This window comes from Phyllobates terribilis, unplaced genomic scaffold (assembly GCF_046119375.1).
Source record: "Phyllobates terribilis strain yellow unplaced genomic scaffold, ASM4611937v1 Scaffold_1__5_contigs__length_1240528914, whole genome shotgun sequence".
NCBI lineage: Eukaryota > Metazoa > Chordata > Amphibia > Anura > Dendrobatidae > Phyllobates > Phyllobates terribilis.
Window position 1 is genome coordinate 580,088,094 of NW_027362761.1, and position 25,645 is coordinate 580,113,738.

General features: G+C 48.8%; 1 pseudogene; it reads left to right on the forward strand.

Annotated features, from left to right (window-relative positions):
• The window catches only part of LOC141271384 (class I histocompatibility antigen, F10 alpha chain-like), an 89,117-nt pseudogene that overhangs the window by 35,140 nt on the left and 28,332 nt on the right, over positions 1-25,645 (forward strand).

Genomic DNA, 25,645 nt, shown 5'->3' on the forward strand with positions numbered 1-25,645 from the left:
GAGGATGTATGGGAGGGAAATGAGGAGGTCGAGTCCTTATGGGTGGAGATATATGGGGCAAAAAACAATAATAAAATTATCATAGGAGTCTGTTATAAACCACCAAATATAGCAGAAGCCACGGAAAGTCTATTAATGAGACAAATAGACGAAGTAGCAAAAAATAACGAGGTGATTATTATGGGGGACTTCAACTACCCCGATATAGACAGGGAAACCGAAAGCTGTAGATCTAAGAAAGGAAACAGGTTTCTGTCAATTATCAAAGACAATTATTTGTCACAACTTGTGCAGGAACCAACTAGAGGGACGACCCTTTTAGACTTAATATTAACTAACAGGCCAGACAGAATAACTGAGGTGCAGGTCGGGGGGCACCTGGGAAATAGTGACCACAACATTATACAATTCCACATGTGCTTCAGTAGGTGCCCAGCAAGGGAGTCACAAAAACACTGAACTTCAGGAGGGCAAAGTTTGATCAGCTAAGAGATGCCCTTCACCTTATAGACTGGGATAGTATCTTCAGTAATAGGAGCACGGATAGAAAATGGGAAATTTTCAAAACAGTCCTACATAGTCACTGTAGAAGGTACATACCTTATGGGAATAAAAGGGCTAGGAATAGGAGGAAGCCAATGTGGCTAAATAAGGAAGTCCAGAGGGCAATGAAAAACAAAAAAAGGGCTTTCGGTAAACTTAAACAAGAAGGCAGCGAGGAAGCGCTAATATCTTATAGGGAAAAAAACAAAATCTGTAAGAAACAAATAAGAATAGCAAAAGAGGAGACAGAGAGACTAATTGCCAAGGAAAGTAAAACGAATCCCAAACTGTTCTTTAACTATATAAACAGTAAAAGGATTAAAACTGATGGCATTGGCCCATTGAAAAATAACCTGGGTAAAATCATAGAGGGCGATGAGGGTAAAGCAAACCTACTCAATAGCTTCTTCTCCACTGTTTTCACAAATGAAAACAATTTATCGGAGGAAATGCAGAGTGATAAAGTAAACCCTCTGCTAAATATCACCCACCTAACCCAGGAGGAAGTTCAGAAATGCCTAAATAATATCAAAATAGACAAGTCACCAGGCCCAGATGACATACACCCCCGGGTACTAAAAGAATTAAGTAATGTGATAGACAGACCGCTGTATCTTATATTCAAGCACTCTTTATGGACAGGGACTGTCCCACTAGACTGGCGCCAAGCAAATGTGGTACCAATATTTAAAAAGGGGTCTAAAAGTGACCCTGGGAACTATAGACCAGTCAGCTTAACGTCTGTTGTGGGTAAATTGTTTGAAGGATTTCTTAGAGATGCTATTGTAGAATATCTTAATGATAATAACTGTCTAACTCCATATCAACATGGATTCATGAGGGATCGCTCCTGCCAAACAAACCTGATGGCCTTCTACGAGGAGGTGAGCTCACAGCTGGACCGGGGAGAGTCAGTGGATGTTGTAGACCTTGACTTCTCCAAAGCGTTTGATACCGTGCCACACAAAAGGTTGGTATATAAAATGAGAATGCTTGGTCTGGGGGATAATGTGTGCAAGTGGGTAAATAGCTGGCTGAGTGATAGAAAGCAGAGGGTGGTTATCAATGGAGTAAGCTCAGGGGGTGTCAGGGTTACTAGCGGGGTGCCTCAAGGGTCTGACTTGGGCCCTATATTATTTAATATATTTATTAATGATCTAGTGGAAGGGTTGCATAGTAAAATAGCAATATTTGCAGATGATACTAAACTTTGTAAAGTAGTTAATACAGATGAGGATAGGGCACAGCTACAGCAGGATTTAGATAAATTGGGGAGTTGGGCCAAAAAATGGCAAATGGGGTTCAATGCCGATAAATGTAAGGTCATGCACATGGGAAAGAAAAACAGCAGTCACCCATACATATTAAATGGGAAACCGTTGGGGAAATCAGACATGGAGAAGGACCTGGGCGTCTTGGTTAATAGCAAATTAAATTGGAGTGCCCAGTGTCAGGCAGCAGCTGCAAAGGCAAATAGAGTCATGGCATGCATCAGAAGAGGAATAGGGGCATATGATGAGAACATTGTTCTTCCTCTGTATAAAGCGCTGGTAAGGCCGCACTTAGAATATTGTGCACAGTTCTGGGCTCCGGTGCTCAGGAAAGACATATTGGAGCTAGAGAGGGTACAAAGGAGGGCGACTAAGGTAATAAAGGGAATGGAGGGACTAGAATACCCAGAGAGGTTGTCAAAATTAGGCCTATTTACGTTGGAAAAGAGAAGGCTTAGGGGAGACCTCATAAACATGTATAAATACATCAGGGGGCAGTACAGAGATCTCTCCCATGACCTGTTTATACCAAGGATGGTGACAAAGACGAGGGGGCACACTATGCGTCTGGAGGAAAGGAGGTTCCTGCACCAGCATAGAAGGGGATTCTTTACGGTCAGAGCCGTGAGACTCTGGAACTCTCTGGGAGAGGAAGTGGTGATGTCCAACTCACTTAATGAGTTCAAGAGAGACCTGGACGCCTTTCTTGAGAACAATAAAATTACATCTTATGCTTAGTGATAGTTAATTAATCCAGGGATTTAATCTGACTGCCAGATTGGTGTCGGGAAGTGAATTTTTCCTCAATGATGTAAATTGGCCTATACCGCTTGGTTTTTTTTGCCTTCCCCTGGATCAAAGCTGCGGAATATCTGCAGTGCACAAGAAATAGGCTGAACTGGATGGACGCTTGTCTTTTTTCGGCCTTATAAACTATGTAACTATGTAATTACAGTTGTAAAAGTCACTTGTCAAAGTCACTCGTCAGAATCGCTCATCAAAATCACTTGTCAGAATCACTTGTCAAAATCACTTGTCAGAATCACTTATCAAAATTGGTTCTCAGACAGGGTGTTTAGCCTCAAACTGACATCATTCTGATGTTTGATTTTGATATTTGATCATGTCCTAAAATGGACACTGTATGGATGTATATGTGTCATGTGTGTGATTTATGGTCAGAGCTGTACTTGTAGTCCCTCCTGTCCTCGGCACTAACACTGAATCCCCCCATATAGGTAATAAGCCCCTGTTGGCTCCTGATGTTTATTCTGTAAATCCATCTTTTCTTACAGCTCCATATTGTCCTGATCCTCGGTTCTTCCTTCTAGACATGTATGACTTATCTGACCGCTAGGGGCGTCCTACACAGACTGACACTGCGCAATCAGTGCTGACCGGCCACAATGTGCAGAGATACAGCAGCTGTCCATTCATTTATACATTTCCAGGAGGAATAACAGAGGAACCACAGAAGGCAGAAATCTAAGAAAAGATGCCCCAGAATTTCCAAAAACTTTTTTACCACTTAAGTAAAAATAAAGCTCTGCATGTTTAGTATCGCAGAAATTGTACTGACCTGGAGAATCGTATTGCTGGAACATTTTTATTCTGTAATGAATGCCATAAAAAAAAAAAGCTATTGTAGAATTTAAAATTTCAGCAGTTTTGCTCCGCTTGCAATATTTTTCCTATTTTCCAGTAAATTACATGGTAAAATGGATAAAGTGCAACTCGTCTGGCAAAAAATAAGGTCTCATACTGCTGTGTAGATTCGGGCGTATGCGTTTACGGGCCATAGAGTGTAATGATGCTGACAGAGCAAACCTGCGCTCTGCTGGGCATAATTTTCGGGAGTGTATGGCGCCTACTGGATATGGACACTAAGACGTAGTATGCATCTCAGTGTCCACCTCCAGTAGGTGCGTCATTGTCAGACGTCTGTATCTCACCTACGTGTTCTATACACACACTGTATACCGCCCTCTGGTGGCGGCTGGTGAGGTGCGGCTCCAATCCGTAATATGAATAGCAGTAAAACTCGGCACTCAATAGGAAGCTGTGCAAGAACTGTGGATTTATTAACAATCAAGGACAGCCCGGGATAAACAGCTGAAATTGACGTTTTGGCCAGTCTGAGACCTTCATCAGAAACTTGCTGTATTGCTGGGATGTGTAGTGAATGTATACTGTGCATAATTGTGCAGTGCACTGTGCTGTGTGGTTATAAGCGGTCAGTGCTGCAGTACGGTGACTTGGTCACTATCAGAAATGTATGAGTGATTGTACAGACCCCCAAACAGGAGACAGATCAGATCTGTGCTGCACAGACCCCATTTATATCTTCTTCTTCCCTCTCAGTTCGGCCCCAGGTGAAGGTGTCCGCTCAGGAGAAAGGTGACACCATGAAGCTTCACTGCCAGGTGTACGGATTTCACCCCCGAGCTGTGGATGTGAAGTGGATGAAGAACAAGGAGGACGAGGTTCCCTCATATGAGACCACACACGTCCTCCCCAATCCTGACGGCACCTATCAGATCAGGGTCAGCGCAGAAGTGACCCCCAAAGATGGCGACAGATACTCCTGTTATGTGGATCACAGCAGCCTGGAGAAGGCACTATACACTGTGTGGGGTGAGTGGTGTCCATACTGGGCGGATGATGGGGGTAATACTGGAATATGTGATGACTGGCGACCACTATTGTGACATGTAATTGTATAGTCACCGGCATCTCATTAATGTGAAACGACTGAACCGTTCTGTACGTGACTAATAGTAACTGCAGAATAATCTGTGCCGTGTACAGGAGGAATAACACGATATCCGGCCATTATATTACTTGTATCCTGCAGTTTCACCAGTTTCCCCTCTGCAGGCTCCAGTCACTAGAAGCGGCAGCACTTTCTCTCTGTGTTTCTCCATAGACTTTTATAGGCAGTAGCTGTAATTTGATCCATCAGTAATGACAGATGTAAGTGAATGATCAGTGCAGGGAAAGGAAAAGTGACTGATAAGTGTAGAATGAAGCTGATTTATTTAATAGGATACACCACAAAGTCTATCTTCACTTCTGTACGTGGAGTTCTGGCTACTCCCCATAGTGCTCCACAGACAGTCCTAGCACTGGTCTCACTACTTAGCAGGTTCAAGGGAAATCGTCAGTCCTTTCATCGCTATACATGGATCTGGTCTCTACTGTGGAGGCCTCTGTGTTAGGCCTTCTTCACACGTCCATTTTTTATGTCTGTATGCTGTCCTTTTTTTAAGCGCCGCAAATACGGACATACACACACCCATTGTATTCAGTGGTTGTGCCCACATGTTACGTTTCTCACATGGACCATGTGTCCGTGTGAAAAACCCACAGACATGTCCGTTTTTTACCCACAGTACGGGCCACAAAACGTCCCGCACATGTGCACACTGATGACACACGGACGAAATCTTTGTGTCACTATCACACATACCGGCGCCAGGGAATCAACGATACAGTTCGCGCTGTTCCCCTGCGGCAGGTGCTGAACACTGCCCTCATCATTGTCAGCTGTCCGTGCTAGGATCAGTGCGAGCAGCCGACAATGCTGGGAGTTGTATTCAGCACCCGCTGTCTATATTCTGTGTAAAATTAAGAATTTAATTAAAAAAAAAATGCTTTGGGTTCCCGCTGATTTTTTTATAACCAGCAGAGGGAAAGCCGACCACTGAGGGCTGATATTACTAGCCAGGGAACGGGGCCATTAGCCAAAGATGTTCACTGGCTATTAATAACAGCTCACAGCTGTCACACAAGGTGTGGGAAAGACTAAGTGCAACACGAAGGGAAGAGGGAAAGGGAGCCCAGACACTAAGGAAAGGGGAAGTGGAGACCTCCTAGGCTGATCTGATATCACCCTGTCTCCCCCATTGTCCCTAAATTGGTTCCTCACCAATCGCCACACAAGAAACTAAACTCTGTATTCCCTAGAGCTTGGCCCTTGATAGGGAAGGAGGAAGTAAGCAGACTGCAATTGGTCCATGCCTTCACATGGGAACATGTGAATATCACCAGCACCTCCCTGTAGAAAACAGAAAGTATTTAAACACCCAGGCCTGGGTGTCAATTAGCAGGAAGGAGGTAACCGCTGGGTCCTGGAGTGAGACAGATCTAAGAAGGTGTCTGTAATGCCAAATGAAGAGATCTTCCGCAACCAACTGCAGGGTGACTGTCACATTTGACACACCCGTGACAACAGCTGTTTGATTAGCCTTTACTGGCTAGATTACAGGGGGTCTCCTTATAAATTCTGACCAGCAAAGGCTAGGCAGACAGCTGCGGGCTGATATTAATAGCCAGGGAAGGGGCCATGGATCCTGGCTAATAACATCAGCTCTCAGCGGCCCCAGAAATGGCGCATCAATAAGATGTGCCAAATCTGGCACTTAGCCTCGGCTCTTCCCACTTGCTCTGTGGCGGCGAGAGGTGGGGTAATAGGGTTGAGGTTCATGTCAGTTTTGTATTGGCAGCTTACATGAAGCCCAAGGGTTAGTAATGGAGTCTATAAGACACCCCCATTACTAACCCCATAGTCATATGTAATAAAAACAGACACAGAATAAAGCCCTTTATTTGAAATAAAAGTTGACACTGTTTTAAACCTATAATTAAAAATAAAAAACAGTTATACTCACCTTACACCTAATCCCTGATGCTCTTGCCTCCTGTAACAAAAGAAAAATAATAAACAACCATAATACTCACCTGTCCGACATACTCTCCCATGCCGTAATCCATTTGTGTGACCTTTCTCATCAGCGTGAGTGGTGGCTTGCTGCGACCTCTCACACCGATGAGCAGGAAACAATGACTCACTGCAGCGATGAACTTCTATGAACTCTGTGAAGAATTTGTAGGGGGACCCCACGTCAATTTTTTTCTGGGGTCCCCCTGTAATCTAGACAGTAAAGGCTAAATAAACAGCTGTGAGATGTTATTAATAGCCAGGGAACATCTTTGGCTAAGGCCCCTTTCCCTCCTAAATAATATCAGCCCTCAGTGGTGGGCTTTCCCTCTGCTGGTTATAAATAAATCCCAACGCGGGCAGCCGATAATGATGAGGGCAGTGTTCAGCACCCGTCGCAGGGGAACAGCGTGAACTGTACCGGTCATTCCTCGGTGCCGGTACGTGTGATAGTGATGTGGGACACAGTTGGCACACGTATCACATACACAGACATCTCCAGTACTGTTTTTTCCAGTACCGGAAATATGAGGAGCTGCCAGTTGAGCGAGTTGGCAGTAGTCAACCAGCCGGGTCAGATCCAGAAGGCAGCGCCAAACACAGAGCCAACGGGCAGAGACCTAAACAGAAGATCAGCCAAGATCTAACCAGGATGACGAATCAGAAGACATAATTAAAGTTAATGAATCTGAGGACAAATCCATAGAGCAATCCAAGAGGTCAAGTATCAAAATAATTATCAGGAGCATATTGCACCAGGAGCTGTAATAGCACTTATAATGGGCCAGGGAAAACCTGAAATAGGGCGCTGAGCCGGCGGGTTGGTGGCGCTGCCATTGGCCAGACAGCAAGATCTAATATACAAAACTAGCTATTGAACCCGTTCTACGCCCGGGTGCCGAGCATTTTTATTGGTATATGGTCTCCCATGCTGGTATGTGCTGCCCCCCTCCTGTCCCCACCATCCTATCCTGGTATGCATGGCACCCCTCATCCCTATCCTGGTATGCATGGCACCCCTCATCCCCAATCTTGGTATGCATGGCACCCTTCACCCCCAATCCTGGTATGCATGGCACCCTTCACCCCCAATCCTGGTATGCATGGCACCCCTCACCCCCAATCCTGGTATACATGGCACCCCTCACCCCCAATCCTGGTATGCATGGCACCCCTCACCCCCATCCTGGTATGCATGGACCCCTCACCCCCATCCTGGTATGCATGGCACTCCTCATCCCTATCCTGGTATGCATGGTACCCCATCCCTCATCCCTGTCCTGGTATGTATGGTACCCCTAATCCATATCCTGGTATGCATGGCACTCCATCCCTCATCCTGGTATTCATGGTACCCCTCATCCCTATCCTGGTATGCATGGCACCCCTCATCCCTATCCTGGTATGCATGGCACCCTTCACCCCCAATCCTGGTATGCATGGCACCCCTCACCCCCAATCCTAGTATGGATGGCACCCCTCACCCCAAATCCTGGTATACATGGCACCCTTCACCCCCAATCCTGGTATGCATGGCACCCCTCATCCCCAATCCTGGTATGGATGGCACCACTCACCCCCAATCCTGGTATGCATGGCACCCCTCACCCCCAATCCTGGTATGCATGGCACCCCTCACCCCCAATCCTGGTATGCATGGCACCCCTCACCCCCAATCCGGGTATGCATGGCACCCCTCATCCCTCATCCTGGTATGCATGGCTCCCTCATACCCAATCCTTGTATGCATGGGCCCCTAAACCCCATCCTGGTATGCATGGGCACCTCACCCCCATCCTGGTATGCATGGCACTCCTCATCCCTATCCTGGTATGCATGGTACCCCATCCCTCATCCCTGTCCTGGTATGTATGGTACCCCTCATCCTGGTATGCATGGCACCCCTCATCCCTATCCTAGTATGCATGGCCCCCTTGTCCCCTATCCTGGTATGCATGGCACCCCTCATCCCCTATCCTGGTATGCATGGCACCCCTCATCCCCTATCCTGGTATGCACGGCACCCCTCATCCCCAATCCTGGTATGCATGGCACCCCTCATCCTCAATTCTTGTATGCATGGCACCCCTCATCCCCAATCCTGGTATGCATGGCACACCTCATCCCCAATCGTGGTATGCATGGCACCCCTCATCCCCAATCCTGGTATGGATGGCACCACTCACCCCCAATCCTGGTATGCATGGCACCCCTCACCCCCAATCCTGGTATGCATGGCACCCCTCACCCCCAATCCTGGTATGGATGGCACCACTCACCCCCAATCCTGGTATGCATGGCACCCCTCACCCCCAATCCTGGTATGCATGGCACCCCTCACCCCCAATCCTGGTATGCATGGCACCCCTCACCCCCAATCCGGGTATGCATGGCACCCCTCATCCCTCATCCTGGTATGCATGGCTCCCTCATACCCAATCCTTGTATGCATGGGCCCCTAAACCCCATCCTGGTATGCATGGGCCCCTCACCCCCATCCTGGTATGCATGGCACTCCTCATCCCTATCCTGGTATGCATGGTACCCCATCCCTCATCCCTGTCCTGGTATGTATGGTACCCCTCATCCTGGTATGCATGGCACCCCTCATCCCTATCCTAGTATGCATGGCCCCCTTGTCCCCTATCCTGGTATGCATGGCACCCCTCATCCCCTATCCTGGTATGCATGGCACCCCTCATCCCCTATCCTGGTATGCACGGCACCCCTCATCCCCAATCCTGGTATGCATGGCACCCCTCATCCTCAATTCTTGTATGCATGGCACCCTTCATCCCCAATCCTGGTATGCATGGCACCCCTCATCCCCAATCCTGGTATGCATGGCACACCTCATCCCCAATCGTGGTATGCATGGCACCCCTCATCCCCAATCCTGGTATGCATGGCACCCCTCATCCCCAATCCTGGTATGCATGGCACCCCTCATTCCAAATCTGGTATACATTGCATCCCTCATCCCAATTCTGGTATGCATGGCACCCCATCTCTCATCCTGGTATGCATAGCCCCCTCATTCCAAATCTGGTATACATGGCACCCCTCATCCCCAATCTTGGTATACATTTCACCCCTCATCCCAATCCTGGTATGTATGGAAACCCGTCTCTCATCCTGGTATGCATGGCACCCCTCATTCCAAATCTGGTATACATGGCACCCCTCATCCCAATCCTGGTATGTATGGCACCCCTCATCCCCCAATCCTGGTATGTATGGTACCCAATCCCTCATCCTGGTATGCATGGCACCACTCATCCCCCAGTCCTGGTATGCATGGCACCCCATCCCTCATCCTGGTATGTATGGTACCCCTCATCCCTATCCTGGTATGTATGGTACCCCTCATCCTGGTATGCATAGCACCCCATCCCTCATCCTAGTATGCATACCACCCCTCATCCCTATTCTGGTATGTATGGCACCCCTCATCCTCCAATGCTATTATGTATGACCTCCTCATCCCCCAATCCTAGTATGCATGGCACTCCATCCCTCATCCTGGTATGCATGGTACCCTGCATCCCTATTCTGGTATGCATGGTACCCCTCATCCTGGTATACATGGCACCCCTCATCACAATTCTGGTATGTATGGCCTCCTCATTCCAGAAACCTGGTATGCATGGCACCCCTCATCCCCAATCCTGGTATGTATGGCTCCCTTATCCTTATCCTGGTATGCATGGCACCCCATCTCTCATCCTGGTATACATGGCACCCCTCATCCCCAATCCTGGTATGTATGGTACCCCTCATCCTTCAATCCTGGTATGTATGGTACCCAATCCCTCATCCTGGTATGCATGGCACCACTCATCCCCCAATCCTGGTATGCATGGCACCCCATCCCTCATCCTGGTATGTAAGGTACCTCTCATCCCTATCCTGGTATGTATGGTACCCCTCATCCTGGTATGCATGGCACCCCATCCCTCATCCTGGTATGCATGGCACCCCATCCCTCATCCTGGTATACATGGCACCCCTCATCCCAATTCTGGAATATATGGCCTCCTCATCCCAGAAATTTGGTATGCATGGCACCCAATCCCTCATCCTGGTATGTATGGCTCCCTCATCCCTATCCTGGTATGCATGGCACCCCATCCCTTATCCTGGTATGCATGGTACCCCTCATCCCTATTCTGGTATGCATGGTACCCCTCATCCTGGTATGTATGGTACCCCTCATCCCTATTCTGGTATGCATGGCACCTCTCACTCCCCCAATCCTGGTATGCATGGTCCCCTCACCCCCCAATCCTGGTATGCATGGTCCCCTAACCCCCCAAATCCTGGTATGTATGGCACCCCTCATCCCCCAATCCTGGTATGCATGGCACCCCTCAACCCCCAATCCCGGTATGCATGGTACCCCTCACCCCCCAATCCTGGTATGCATGGCACCCCTCAACCCCCAATCCTGGTATGCATGGTCCTCTCACCCCCCAATCCTGGTATGCATGGTCCCCTAACCCCCCAAATCCTGGTATGTGTGGTACCCCTCATCCTGGTATGCATGGCACCCCATTCCTCATCCTGGTATGCATGGTCCCCTCACCCCACAATCCTGGTATGCATGGTCCATTCACCCCACAATCCTGGTATGTATGGCCCCCTCACCCCCCAATCCTGGTATGTATGGCACCCCTCATCCCTTTCACGCTGCACACATACAAAAAAATAAATGCTAAGGCTATGTGCCCATGATGCAGAAATGCGCCGGATTTTTCCTGAGCGTTTCTGCCAGGGACAAATGTTTGTCAAGAGTTTTTAGCATGCGATTTCGCATGCTTTTGTCAAGTGCTTTTCCAAGTGATTTTAGCATCACTTGGAAAAGTGCTTGAAAGTTGGTCACACAATATAAATCCATGCAACCGGCATGGATTTATATTGTGTGACCAACATAATGTAAAAAAAAAAAAAGAATTAGAATGTAAAAAATAACCATATACAAACCTTTCCAGCGGCCTCGGTCTGCTTCCGGCGTCGCTGTACCCGCCACTTAGCCAGCAGCGACGCCGTGAGCAGAGCGGGGGCCATCAGAAGGTGAGTATAAGATTATTTTTTATTTTAATTATTTTTCTATTTACAGGTACTATGGAACCCGGGTCTGGAGGAGAGTCTCCTTTTCTCCAGACCCGGGTACCATCCGCGAATTGAATCGCATAATATCCGCATGTGCACGTGTAGTCATGCGGATATTATGCAGTCCAATGCAAGTCAATGGAGGCTAAAAGGCCGCGATTCCGCAAAATTAATGGTTGTGCTGCTGATTTTTCCGCAATGATAATCATTGGGAAACATGGCAGACAACTTAACATGCGTTTTTAATGCATTTTCGCGGCCGAAATGGTGCAGCGGAAATGCATTAAATCTGCATCATGGATATGCAGCCACTCACCTTTCTTTCCTGTGCTCCAGCGCTGCTGTGGCCTGTTCTGCCGGAGGCTGTTGCAAAAACACCAATTTTTATAAAACATTAAGCTTAAGATTAATAGGGGGGGTGCCCAAACTTTTTCATATACCTGTATGTGACCCCGCCCTATCAGTACATAGACAGCACAGGACTTACAAGGTTTCTTCTTTTTGCGCTGCAGAAACGCTGCGGAAAAATCCGCAGCATGTGCATTGACATTGCGGAATGCTATTGGGGACCATGGGGTGCGGATTACCATGCGTTTTTGATGCGTTTCCGCTGCGGAAATTCCGCAGCATGAACGCATGAAAAACGCATCGTGTGCATGCAGCCTTAGTCTAATTTAGCGCTGGGAAGTTGTTGCACATTTTGGTGCACAATCAGCAGTGAAAATCGGCTACAAATCTGCAACCTCTGATCATGTCCTAAGGGGGCGCTGCATTAAGAGATAGAAATGTAGATGGTGCACATATCTGTAACACTGTACATACCTCATCACTACAGCAGAGGAGACTAATGTGAGGCCAATACATGACGCTCTCAGTATAATCCGCAGATCAGATTTACATTTCTGTTTTCTAACCAGAACGAGAGAAGTCCCGTGTCTGGGTCATCGCTGTGGTCGTAGCTGTGGTGGCCGTCGCTCTTCTCGGCATTAGTGGATTCATCTTCTATAGAAGTAAGTGTCAGTAATTCCGCACTTCTCATTATATATTCCCCTAAATAAACAGCAAAAGATGTGATGAATGTATTTGGCAAATTTTTCTTCCACACCATTCAGTAAAGCGTACCTGTCATATCAGGTGACTGTTCAAAATAAGCCATACTGGGGGGGTACATGAGGGATAACACTATCTCTGGCCTTTTTATCACAGGTCCTGTATTTTCTCCAGATTCCCTCCTGCAGGGCTCTGTCTCTAAATTTCAGATGTCTCTGAGCTAGTTGGAGGAGAAAAGTCTTGAAACTGACACAAATTTTGTTTTTCACAAAGTTTGCAGTTTCCTTTTTATAGCGACAATTTGTACTAACTCTAAATTATTATGAAGAGTGATCATTAGTGTTGAGCATTCCGATACTGAAATATCGGGTATCGGCCGATATTCGCGGTATCGGAATTCCGATACTTAATTCCGATACTATTGCAATATCGTATACCGGAATCGGAAGTTCCCATAATGCAATGAGACATTTTCATTTTATTCAGCCAATGAGGATCCTAAGAAGTGTGGGCACATCCTGTTAGGCATGTAGGCATCTTAACTAATGGCATGGCTGTGATTGGCTGCTGAAATGATGTCATGATGCACTATAAAAGCCACCGCCGCCATTTTGAGCTCACTCTGCTGTGAATTCAGTTAGGGATAGGACGCTGTTGTTCTGAGGGACAGTTTTAGCTACCTATTTGCTCTATACTGCTTTACCCAAGCTACTTTCTAAATCACTGTGCCTTGCAGTGCTAGTGCACAGTTCCCTGTGCTGTTCACCGCTATCTGCAAGGTCTGTGTGTGAGTGCAGCTCACCCTGTAGTGTGTGCTTCAACCCCGTCTGGTTGTAGTGCACTCAGTGTGTGTCACTGCCTCATACATTGTCCTTTATTGCCAATTCATAATTTTTCCTGATATCTCCTATTAGTGTGGTGGTTCCATCTGTATTCAGCTAAATTGGTTCCAAACACACTATATAGGAGTAGATAGAGAAATTTTTTTCCGTCTTGCAGCACTAGTGCACAGTGCTCTGCATCTGTACTGTTCACCGCTGTCTGCAAGGTCTGGTGTGTGAGTGCAGCTCACCCTGTAGTGTGTGCTTCAACCCCGTCTGGTTGTAGTGCACTCAGTGTGTGTCACTGCCTCATACATTGTCCTTTATTGCCAATTCATAATTTTTCCTGATATCTCCTATTAGTGTGGTGGTTCCATCCATATTCAGCTAAATTGATTCCAAACACACTATATAGGAGTAGATAGAGGAGCCTTTCTGCAGCATTGGGCCCTGCAGCCCCAGCCAGATTAGTATTAGCCTATTTTTTGCAGCCTCATCTATTGCATTGTAGGTTACCTTCCTACATTGTAATAGCTACAAAAAGTTTGTGATACTATCGTTATTACATCTTTAGGCACATCCAGTGTCTTTTTGTGACAAAAAAAACCTAAATAAAGTTCACCAAACACTCCACTTTACAGTTGTGTAGGCCACATTAGCTCATATTAAAGTCTAGTCCACACTTTATAAAATTAGTGTTTCTTATACCTGTTAGCAGCTGTTCAGGAATAAGCACACTAAGCCCTTAGTACTTTTCTGCCTATCTTTATCAGTCTACCAAGATGAAGAAGGCAGGGAGTAAGGCATGTGGTCGTGGTCGTGGGCGTGGGCGTGGAGTTTCTGCAGGGAGAGGACGTGAGGATTCTGTGCCTGCAGGGAGAGGACGTGGGGATTCTGTGCCTGCTGCGGGCACCAGTGACTCAGCATCCCCCAGTTTTACCAGGGAACAGTCCTTTATGCGCAGCTTTGTAGGAGCTAGCCGTACCCCACTGCTGCGCGAGGACCAAATTGAAGCCGTTGTCGGATGGATGGCAGCTAACGCATCGACTTCAATTAGTTCCAGATCCTCTCAGGTCCTGAGCACTGAAGAGCACCCATCTGTCTCTTCACCACCTGCCAAATTGCCCAGGCAGTCAGAGAGCCCTGGACAGGAGCCATCTCTACTTCTGTTCTCTGAATCTCTTGGCTTGGAAAGAGGGGGCCAGCCAAGCAGAATTCGAGAATTTGAAGAAGAGGTAGTATGCAGTGATGCGCAACCGTTTTGTCTCTCTGAATCTGAAGAGGCGGGTGGGCCAGTGCCTATGGTCAGCAGCACACCTCAGTACGCATCTGATGATGAGACTCAGGTGCCACTTTCTGGTGCGTACTGTGCTGTCGAGACTACCCAGGAGAAGCAGTTGTTTGAAGAGGGTGGTGTAGATGATGAGGTCCTTGACCCATCATGGCGTGAGGGACAGGAAGGTGGTGGGAGCAGCTCTGAGGAAGAGATTCCCCGAACGGCCCAAAAAGGAGGGAGAGGGAGGGGGCAGACTTGGTTGCCTGTAGCCTCCACTTCGGCACCCATTAGGAGCATGGCTCTTCCAAAATCCAAAGCGGGCGCTCCCAAGACTTGCAGTGCCTGGTCCTTTTTTGACACAGTTGCAGATGACATTTGCTTTGTCAAATGCAAGCTGTGTAATCAGAAGGTGAAAAGAGGGAAAAGTGTCAGCAACCTCAATACCACAAATATGTGGAAACATGTGCGGACCAAGCACGTGGTGGAGTTACACAAACACACTGAAGACCTAGGCCAACCTACAGCGCCACCTACCACCTCTTCAGCTCGTGTTGTAGCCTCTTCCTCCAGCTCACACACAGCTGGTTCGGCTTCCTCACAGGATCGCCATGGAAGAATCTCTGGCACTGTTGTACAGAGACACAGTGTAATTCCACCCACAGCACCACTTTCCCAGTCATCCTCACACTCCCAGGCCAGTCTACAGCCATCGTTAGCACAGGCATGGGAGAAAAGGCGCCCATACTCGGCAAACCACCCCCGAGCACAGGCTCTGAATGCTGGCATTGCTAAACTACTGGCCCTTGAAATGCTATCATTCAGGCTGGTGGAGACTGACACATTCCGTAACTTTATGGCATTGGCAGTCCCACAATACAACGTGCCCAGCCGCTTTTATTTCAGCAGGCAAGCCGTCCCTGCCCTGCAACATCATGTGGAGGGAAAAATTAAACATGCGCTACAAAACGCCGTCAGTAGCAAGGTCCACCTGACCACTGATGCGTGGACCAGTAAGCATGGACAGGGACGATACCTTTCCCTCACTGCCCATTGGGTAAATGTTGTGGAGCCGGGTACAGATCTTGAGAGTGGCGCTGTACGTGTTCTGCCAACTCCAAGGATTGCAGGAATCCAGTCTGTACACATTGACTCCTCCTCATACTCCAGTTCCTCTGAATCAGCGCTGCAGGAGCCGTCACGGTCTACCTCCACATCGACCCGTGAACGGTTACCTGTTATGATGACCGATATGAGCACAGCCGTGGCCAAACGTCAACAGGCCGTATTAAAATTAATTTCTTTGGGGAATCGAAGCCACACAGCGCAGGAGCTCTGGAATGCCATCAAGCAGCAGAGTGACGTGTGGTTTGTGCCAGCGAATCTCCAGCCAGGCATGGTAGTGTGTGACAATGGCCGAAATCTGGTGGCAGCTCTGGGCCTAGGCAACCTCACTCACATCCCATGTCTGGCACATGTGCTCAACTTGGTCGTGCAGAGTTTTTTGAGGGACTATCCGGATCTTGATGCACTGCTTCACAAGGTCCGCATAGAGTGCGCTCACTTGCGGCGTTCCAGCAATGCAAGATCACGCATTGCAGCTCTGCAGCGCCGATTATGTCTTCCGGAACATCGCATCATATGTGACCTACCCACCAGGTGGAATTCAACGTTACATATGTTGGAGAGGTTGTGTGAGCAGCAGGCAGCAGTAATGGAGTACCAGCTGCAGCAGGCGCAAACAAGTCGCAGTGCGCGCCGTTCACACTTCACCACCACTGAGTGGGCCTCTATGAAGGACATTTGCCACGTTTTGCGTGCCTTCGATTATTCCACGCGGATGGCGAGTGCAGATGATGCACTAGTCAGCATGACTATCCCCCTTATCTGCCTGCTTGAAAAAACACTGCAAGCACTAAGGGACGAGGTTTTGGAAGAGGTGGAGGATGAGGAGTCACAAATGCCATCTGCTTCTCTACAGTCTGCGCAATGTGGTTCCTCACAAAGGCCTAGGCAGGGGACACTTTGTGAGGAGGATGAGGAGGAGTCAATGGATGAGGAAGACATCTGTCCAGAGGAGGGAGGTACACAATGCTCTAGTAGTCAGTATCTAGAGCGAGGGTGGGGTGATGCAGAGCAGGCAGAGATCACGCCTCAAGCAGGGGACAGCGTTTCTTGGCCAGTTGGCAGTCTGCAGCACATGGTTGATTTCATGCTGCAGTGCCTCAGAAACGACCGCCGCATCGCCCACATTCTCAACACGGCTGATTATTGGGTGTCCACCCTCCTAGATCCTCGCTACCGGGACAACTTACAAAGCCTCATAACACCATTGAACCGGGAGCGTAAAATGCGGGAGTACCAAGACGCACTGGTGCATTCCATCATGTTCTCCATTCCAACCGAGAGCAGTGCTGCTAGTGCTTTACAAAGCAGCTCAGTGCGTCGAGGCAGTGGAGGAAGCTCTGCACAAAGAGGGAGCAGAAGCAGCGCCTCAGCACAAGGCAAGACCAGTATGGCCGAAATGTGGCAAAGTTTTGTGTCCCCGCCGCCACAAATGTCTACACCATCACAGACAGCTCCAGTCAGCAGGAGGCAACGTTTCCGTCAGATGGTGACAGACTACATGTCTTGCCCTCTTAGTGTACTCCCAGACGGCTCTTCTCCCTTCAAGTTTTGGGTCTGTAAGCTGGATACATGGCCAGAGCTTAGTCAGTATGCACTGGAGGTGCTAGCTTGCCCTGCTGCTAGTGTATTATCGGAACGCGTCTTTAGTGCCGCAGGTGGTGTACTAACAGACCGTCGCATGCGACTATCCTCCGATAACGTTGACCGGCTTACTTTTCTCAAAATGAACAAGGCCTGGATCTCTCATGAATTTGCCAGTCCTCTTCCAGAATAAATAATTGGTTGGCAACAGTATCCAGGTCTCCTGTTCTGTTCATGTTTCTACCACCTGAACTGTAATCCCTGAGCTCCAACACCGCCAGTTGGCGCTCGGAAGTGCCGTCTGCACAGTCAACACTTGCTGCCGTGTTATTGGGGTTCAGTAACGTCAGCTGTTCTCCTGCTGTGCGGACGGCAATTTCTCCTGATTTGTCCACATCCACTGTACTACACATTTTAAAGTTGCTCCAATTACTCCTCTGGCTCCTCTGTTTTCATTCTTATCCCTGGGCTCCAGCACCGCCAGTTGGCGCTCGGAAGTGCTGTCTGCACAGTCAACACTTGCTACCATGTTATTGGGGTTCAGTAACGTCAGCTGTTCCCCTGCTGTGCGGACGGCAATTTCTCCTGCTCTGTCCACATTCTCACTACTACAGATTTTAAAGTTGCTCCAATTACACCTCTGGCTCCTCTGTTTTCAGTATTATCCCTGAGCTCCAACACCGCCAGTTGGCGCACGGAAGTGCCGTCTGCACAGTCAACACTTGCTGCCGTGTTATTGGGGTTCAGTAACGTCAGCTGTTCTCCTGCTGTGCGGACGGCAATTTCTCCTGCTTTGTCCAAATCCACTGTACTACACATTTTAAAGTTGCTCGAATTACACCTCTGGCTCCTCTGTTTTCATTCTTATCCCTGGGCTCCAGCACCGCCAGTTGGCGCTCGGAAGTGCCGTCTGCACAGTCAACACTTGCTGCCGTGTTATTGGGGTTCAGTAACGTCAGCTGTTCTCCTGCTGTGCGGACGGCAATTTCTCCTGCTTTGTCCACATCCACTGTACTACACATTTTAAAGTTGCTCGAATTACACCTCTGGCTCCTCTGTTTTCATTCTTATCCCTGGGCTCCAGCACCGCCAGTTGGCGCTCGGAAGTGCCGTCTGCACAGTCAACACTTGCTACCATGTTATTGGGGTTCAGTAACGTCAGCTGTTCCCCTGCTGTGTTCACGGCAATTTCTCCTGCTCTGTCCATATTCACTGTGCTACTTATTTAAAACTTGCTCCAATTACACCTCTGGCTCCTCCGTTTTTAGTATTTACCCTGGGCTCCAACACCGCCAGTTGGCGCTCGGAAGTGCTGTCTGCACAGTCAACACTTGCTGCCGTGTTATTGGGGTTCAGTAACGTCAGCTGTTCCCCTGCTGTGCGGACGGCAATTTCTCCTGCTCTGTCCACATTCTCACTACTACAGATTTTAAAGTTGCTCGAATTACACCTCTGGCTCCTCTGTTTTCATTCTTATCCCTGGGCTCCAGCACCGCCAGTTGGCGCTCGGAAGTGCTGTCTGCACAGTCAACACTTGCTACCATGTTATTGGGGTTCAGTAACGTCAGCTGTTCCCCTGCTGTGCGGACGGCAATTTCTCCTGCTCTGTCCACATTCTCACTACTACAGATTTTAAAGTTGCTCCAATTACACCTCTGGCTCCTCTGTTTTCATTCTTATCCCTGGGCTCCAGCACCGCCAGTTGGCGCTCGGAAGTGCCGTCTGCACAGTCAACACTTGCTGCGGTGTTATTGGGGTTCGGTAACGTCAGCTGTTCCCCTGCTGTGTTCACGGCAATTTCTCCTGCTCTGTCCATATTCACTGTGCTACTTATTTAAAACTTGCTCCAATTACACCTCTGGCTCCTCCGTTTTTAGTATTTACCCTGGGCTCCAATACCGCTAGTTGCTGCTCAGAAGTGCCGTCTGCACAGTCAACGCTTGCTCCAGTGTTATTGGGATTCAGTAACGTCAGCTGATCCCCAGCTGTGTGTCCGGCAAATTCTCCTGCTTTGTCCACATCCACTGTAGTACGGATTTAAAACCTCCTCCAAATACACCTCTGGCTCTTCTGTTTTTAGTATTTACCCTGGGCTCCAGCACCGCCAGCTGGTTCTCGGCAGTTCCATTGGCTCTTGTACCTTCTGCTACCCATCCGGGTTCCAGTACCGTCAGCTGGTTCTCGGCAGTGTCTTTGGCACGGGTACTCCCTCCTGCCCAGCCTGGTTCCAGCACGCCAGCTGTTTCCGGGTAGTGTCAACGTCACTTTGCCTCCAATGCGTTGTCCTGTCGTGTTGCGGTCGGGTTAGCCGACTCTATGGTGCCTGCAGTTTAGGTGACTCCTATGTGGGCTGCGGGATCTGGCAATGAAGGCTGGTTCCATAGTGCCAATAGGACAAGCACCCTCTGTAGGACTGTGGGTTTTGGTAACTGCGGCCGGCTCGCGGCCTTGAACTTTTTTTTTACATGGGTACCTTCTGCTACCCATCCGGGTTCCAGTACCGTCAGCTGGTTCTCGGCAGTGCCTTTGGATTAGGTGCCTCCTTCTCGGTATCCAAGTTCCACCAACGTCTGCTGGTCCTTGGTAGTGCTTTCTGGCACAGGTACCTCCTGCTTAGTAACCGAGTTCCAGTAACATCAGCTGGTCCTCGGTAGTTCCATTGGCTCTTGTACCTTCTGCTACCCATCCGGGTTCCAGTACCGTCAGCTGGTCCTCGGTAGTTCCATTTGCTCTTGTATCTTCTGCTACCCATCCGGGTTCCAGTACCGTCAGCTGGTCCTCGGTAGTTCCATTTGCTCTTGTATCTTCTGCTACCCATCCGGGTTCCAGTACCGTCAGCTGGTTCTCGGCAGTGCCTTTGGATTAGGTGCCTCCTTCTCGGTATCCAAGTTCCACCAACGTCTGCTGGTCCTTGGTAGTGCTTTCTGGCACAGGTACCTCCTGCTTAGTAACCGAGTTCCAGTAACATCAGCTGGTCCTCGGTAGTTCCATTGGCTCTTGTACCTTCTGCTACCCATCCGGGTTCCAGTACCGTCAGCTGGTCCTCGGTAGTTCCATTTGCTCTTGTATCTTCTGCTACCCATCCGGGTTCCAGTACCGTCAGCTGGTTCTCGGCAGTGTCTTTGGCACGGGTACTCCCTCCTGCCCAGCCTGGTTCCAGCACGCCAGCTGTTTCCGGGTAGTGTCAACGTCACTTTGCCTCCAATGCGTTGTCCTGTCGTGTTGCGGTCGGGTTAGCCGACTCTATGGTGCCTGCAGTTTAGGTGACTCCTATGTGGGCTGCGGGATCTGGCAATGAAGGCTGGTTCCATAGTGCCAATAGGACAAGCACCCTCTGTAGGACTGTGGGTTTTGGTAACTGCGGCCGGCTCGCGGCCTTGAACTTTTTTTTTACATGGGTACCTTCTGCTACCCATCCGGGTTCCAGTACCGTCAGCTGGTTCTCGGCAGTGCCTTTGGATTAGGTGCCTCCTTCTCGGTATCCAAGTTCCACCAACGTCTGCTGGTCCTTGGTAGTGCTTTCTGGCACAGGTACCTCCTGCTTAGTAACCGAGTTCCAGTAACATCAGCTGGTCCTCGGTAGTTCCATTGGCTCTTGTACCTTCTGCTACCCATCCGGGTTCCAGTACCGTCAGCTGGTCCTCGGTAGTTCCATTTGCTCTTGTATCTTCTGCTACCCATCCGGGTTCCAGTACCGTCAGCTGGTTCTCGGCAGTGTCTTTGGCACGGGTACTCCCTCCTGCCCAGCCTGGTTCCAGCACGCCAGCTGTTTCCGGGTAGTGTCAACGTCACTTTGCCTCCAATGCGTTGTCCTGTCGTGTTGCGGTCGGGTTAGCCGACTCTATGGTGCCTGCAGTTTAGGTGACTCCTATGTGGGCTGCGGGATCTGGCAATGAAGGCTGGTTCCATAGTGCCAATAGGACAAGCACCCTCTGTAGGACTGTGGGTTTTGGTAACTGCGGCCGGCTCGCGGCCTTGAACTTTTTTTTTACATGGGTACCTTCTGCTACCCATCCGGGTTCCAGTACCGTCAGCTGGTTCTCGGCAGTGCCTTTGGATTAGGTGCCTCCTTCTCGGTATCCAAGTTCCACCAACGTCTGCTGGTCCTTGGTAGTGCTTTCTGGCACAGGTACCTCCTGCTTAGTAACCGAGTTCCAGTAACATCAGCTGGTCCTCGGTAGTTCCATTGGCTCTTGTACCTTCTGCTACCCATCCGGGTTCCAGTAACATCAGCTGGTCCTCGGTAGTTCCATTGGCTCTTGTACCTTCTGCTACCCATCCGGGTTCCAGTACCGTCAGCTGGTTCTCGGCAGTGCCTTTGGATTAGGTGCCTCCTTCTCGGTATCCAAGTTCCACCAACGTCTGCTGGTCCTTGGTAGTGCTTTCTGGCACAGGTACCTCCTGCTTAGTAACCGAGTTCCAGTAACATCAGCTGGTCCTCGGTAGTTCCATTGGCTCTTGTACCTTCTGCTATCCATCCGGGTTCCAGTACCGTCAGCTGGTCCTCGGTAGTTCCTCAGCTTTCTTGTACCTTCTGCTACATTTCCAAGTTCAAGCTTTTTGAAATGGTTCTTGGTAATCACTCTGGATCTCCCTGACGAGGACCCTGAAGACGAGGACCCTGAAGACCAACCCTAAGAAGACGAGGACCCCGAAGACAATGACCCTGAAGACGAGGACCCTGAAGACCACCCCGAAGAAGACGAGGACCCTGAAGACCACCCCGAAGAAGACGAGGACCCTGAAGACCACCCCGAAGAAGACGAGGACCCCGAAGACGAGGACCCAGAAGACCAACCCGAAGAAGACGAGGACCCCGAAGACGAGGACCCCCGAAGACGACGACCCTGAAGACCACCCCGAAGAAGACCAAGAAGATGACCCTGAAGAAGTTGACCAAGAAGACAAAGAAGAGAAGACAAGCACCAAGATACAGAAAAACAAGAGACAGAAAACCAAGAAGCAGAAATACAAGAAGCTGCAGAACAAAAAGCGGAAGAACATTAAGCATAAGACTAAAAATCAGAGCAAAAGATAATATCTAAATTATAAGCAGAAGATGACTAAGCAGTGTATGGGGGTGAGTCCGTTCCTCCTCGTGGTGCCCCTGGAAAAGACCTGCTGCTGCAGGCCAAACTGAACGCGGACAAATCCTGTTGTAAATCTTTTGTGACGGGCAGAACGAAAGGTGTAATGTCCAACCTTTTATAGATAACAACTACAGGAATGCCTGTCACAAATAAGAATATGATGAAGAAGAAGAATATGAAGAAGATGAAGAAGTAGAATATGAAGAATGTAAAAAAAAGAATAATACGAAGAAGGTGAAGAAGAAGAAGGTGAAGAAGAAGTGGATGAAAAAGATGCTGAGGATGATGAAGGAGAAAGTGTGGGAGAAGTAAAAAAGAAGGTGAAGAGCATGGAAGTAGTGAAACATAAATATCTGACAAAATATAAAAATACTTAACATAGTTAATATTTCCGTAACTCAGAACATAATAAAAAAATATTAATTCCTGCTATTCCATTTGACTGGGCTAAACCTCTATGCCTTTATTGTCTCCCCCACCTCCCCCAATACATTCTACATTATTCTTAGTTGTTTTCCTTCATGTAGAAATAACCTACAAGGAAAGAAAGGGTTTATTTTAATTCCGATATTTATGTCCCATTGACTTGCATTGGTTTCCGGTATCGGAATCGGCGATATCCGATACTTTTTCGGTATCGGTCCGATCCAATCCGATCCGATATTTCCCGATATCGGAAGGTATCGCTCAACACTAGTGATCATACGAAATACAAAAAATTACAAAGTCATTCCTTGCCATGGAGACATGTACCATCATCATTGCTTTGCCTCATAAGTGCTTTGCAGGCAAGGACATTGCTACTTGTAAGATTGCCCCTAAATCAACCATTATTGCATCATCAAGAACTTCAAAGGGAAAGGCTCAATGTCCGTGAAGAAGGCATCAGGGCCCCCAGTAAAGGCCTGCATGTAACAAGACCGTCTCCTAAAAAGGATTCAGATGAGACAGAGGTGGGGAACCTTTTTTCTGCCAAGAACCACTGGGATATTTATAACATGATTCGCAGCCATACAAGAGTATCAACTTTAAAATGATAATGCTGTATTTGGTCAAACATTTAAAGGGAACCTGTCACGTCCTAGTTGCTATATATACCGCATCACTAACAAGCTGTTTTCATGAAAATCGTTGGTATTATAATGATGTTATAATGTTTTATATACTGTGTCCTACCTGCTTGTATTCAGTCATAGGCGTGTGATTCTCACATTCAGTCATGGGCGGCGCCGCGTTCAGTTAGTGCTGGCGCCGCCCATGACATTTGAATACTGCTTCGGGCAAGCGCTAGTCTTGAGGGGCGCATGCGCATTTGCACACGTCGGGCCGCTGGTCTGGCGCGTGCGCACTGAGGCTGTGTGATTACCAGCTTCAGTGCGCACGCACTGTCACCTGTGGCTCAATGGTCAATGTATCGTGCGTCACCGCTGCAGTGTAACTGCGCATGCATCGATTACTTTGTCCTCTAGTGATAATCTCCTGCCGAAAAAAAGAGTGATTTTATCAAAACTACAGCAAGCAGCGCAGTAAGTGACACAGCGCTGGAATCAGGGTCTCTGTGTTATGCTGCTATCAGATTAGATGGCAGACATCTTTTATTCTGGAATGAGGAGATAATCTGCTGGGATTGCACTCGCTCCGGTCCCAGAAGATGCAGCGGAGCTTTATATGTTACAGTGATTCCCGCTGCGGACGACACGGACACAACTTCTGCCCCAGCGCCATCCCAGTGACTTACATGTACGTCCTGATGCAGCAGGTTACACCCCATGAGGACACGGGCAGCATTTTGTGTGTTAATCGCTCTCTGAAAAGAAAACTCAACACATTTTCTAGAGACTGAAAACTGCTGCACAGGAATGAAGAAAAACAAAAAACAGTAAAGAGAAGGTTTTCCAGTGTTCCTCCACCTTCTCATCCAGGGGTGGGCAATTCATTTTCCCGAGGGGCCACATGAGAGACTGTGACTGTTGGGGAGGGCCGAACCAATAGGCTGGAATAAATTCTGCTCAATATCAATATTAATTCTAATTATTATATTATTAATGATTATATTAATATTAATTGTATAACTTAACCCCTTAGTGACCCATAGACGTCTTTTTACTGACCTGAGATATAAGAGACTAGCGTTCCCCGACAGGTGACAATCCTGTATCTATCACCTGTACACTACAGCTGACAACTTGCTGCATCAGTCACGATCAGTGTTGGTGTAGCACCCCGAGGGCTCGGCTGCTACAGGGGTATTGCACCTCAGACCAGAGGTGTGGTATTCCACTCCCGGGTAAGGATGGAGTGTGGACCAGGGCTCAGTTAGCTGCATGCAGCACACACACCCCATTTCCGAGGGACAGCTCAACGGTGCTCCCACTAGACAGAAGTTCAGGCACGACAGATTCTGTCCCTGGCTGGAGTGGGGCGGGGGGGTGGAAAACCCAGTGGTGTAGGAGCAGATAGGGGTGGGTCTCTGGGCATAGGTAGGAGCCCATTGGTTGCAAGTCACCTGGGCTCGGGTGTTAGAGGGAGGTATATAAGGTGGGCACCACCTTAGAGTCAGTGTTAAGAGTGAGAGGAGAAGACAGGAAGCAGAGCCTCTGCATGGGCTCTGCTCCGCAGGTGGGCCTTGTCAGGAGGCCGGAGCCTGGGAGAGAAAAGAAGGAACAGAAAGGAAAGTAAGAAAGGAAACAAGGAACAGGAACACAGAGAAAGGCCCAGAGACACGAGTGAAGAAGGAACCCTAAGGACCCAGGAGATTGCGGGTGACGGGTTGGCAGAGCAGGGTACCGGAACCCAAATTGGTGGAGGCAACAGAATCCTCAGCCAAAGACCGGAGGTTGTGTCCACATCTTGGTGCGACCCCTCACTACATCCACCAGGAAAGCATACCACATAGGGTCAGGGAAACCAGAGATAGGTTTCGCCCAAGAGAAGGCCCGAGGAAGCTGAACAAAGGTGGGTCACTGGTGGGGACGGCCAGAGAAAGGTAGAGAAGGGAGCCCTGTGCCACGCTCTGGAATTGCCTGGGAGTTGACCGAGTCCCTCACCTGGTGGAC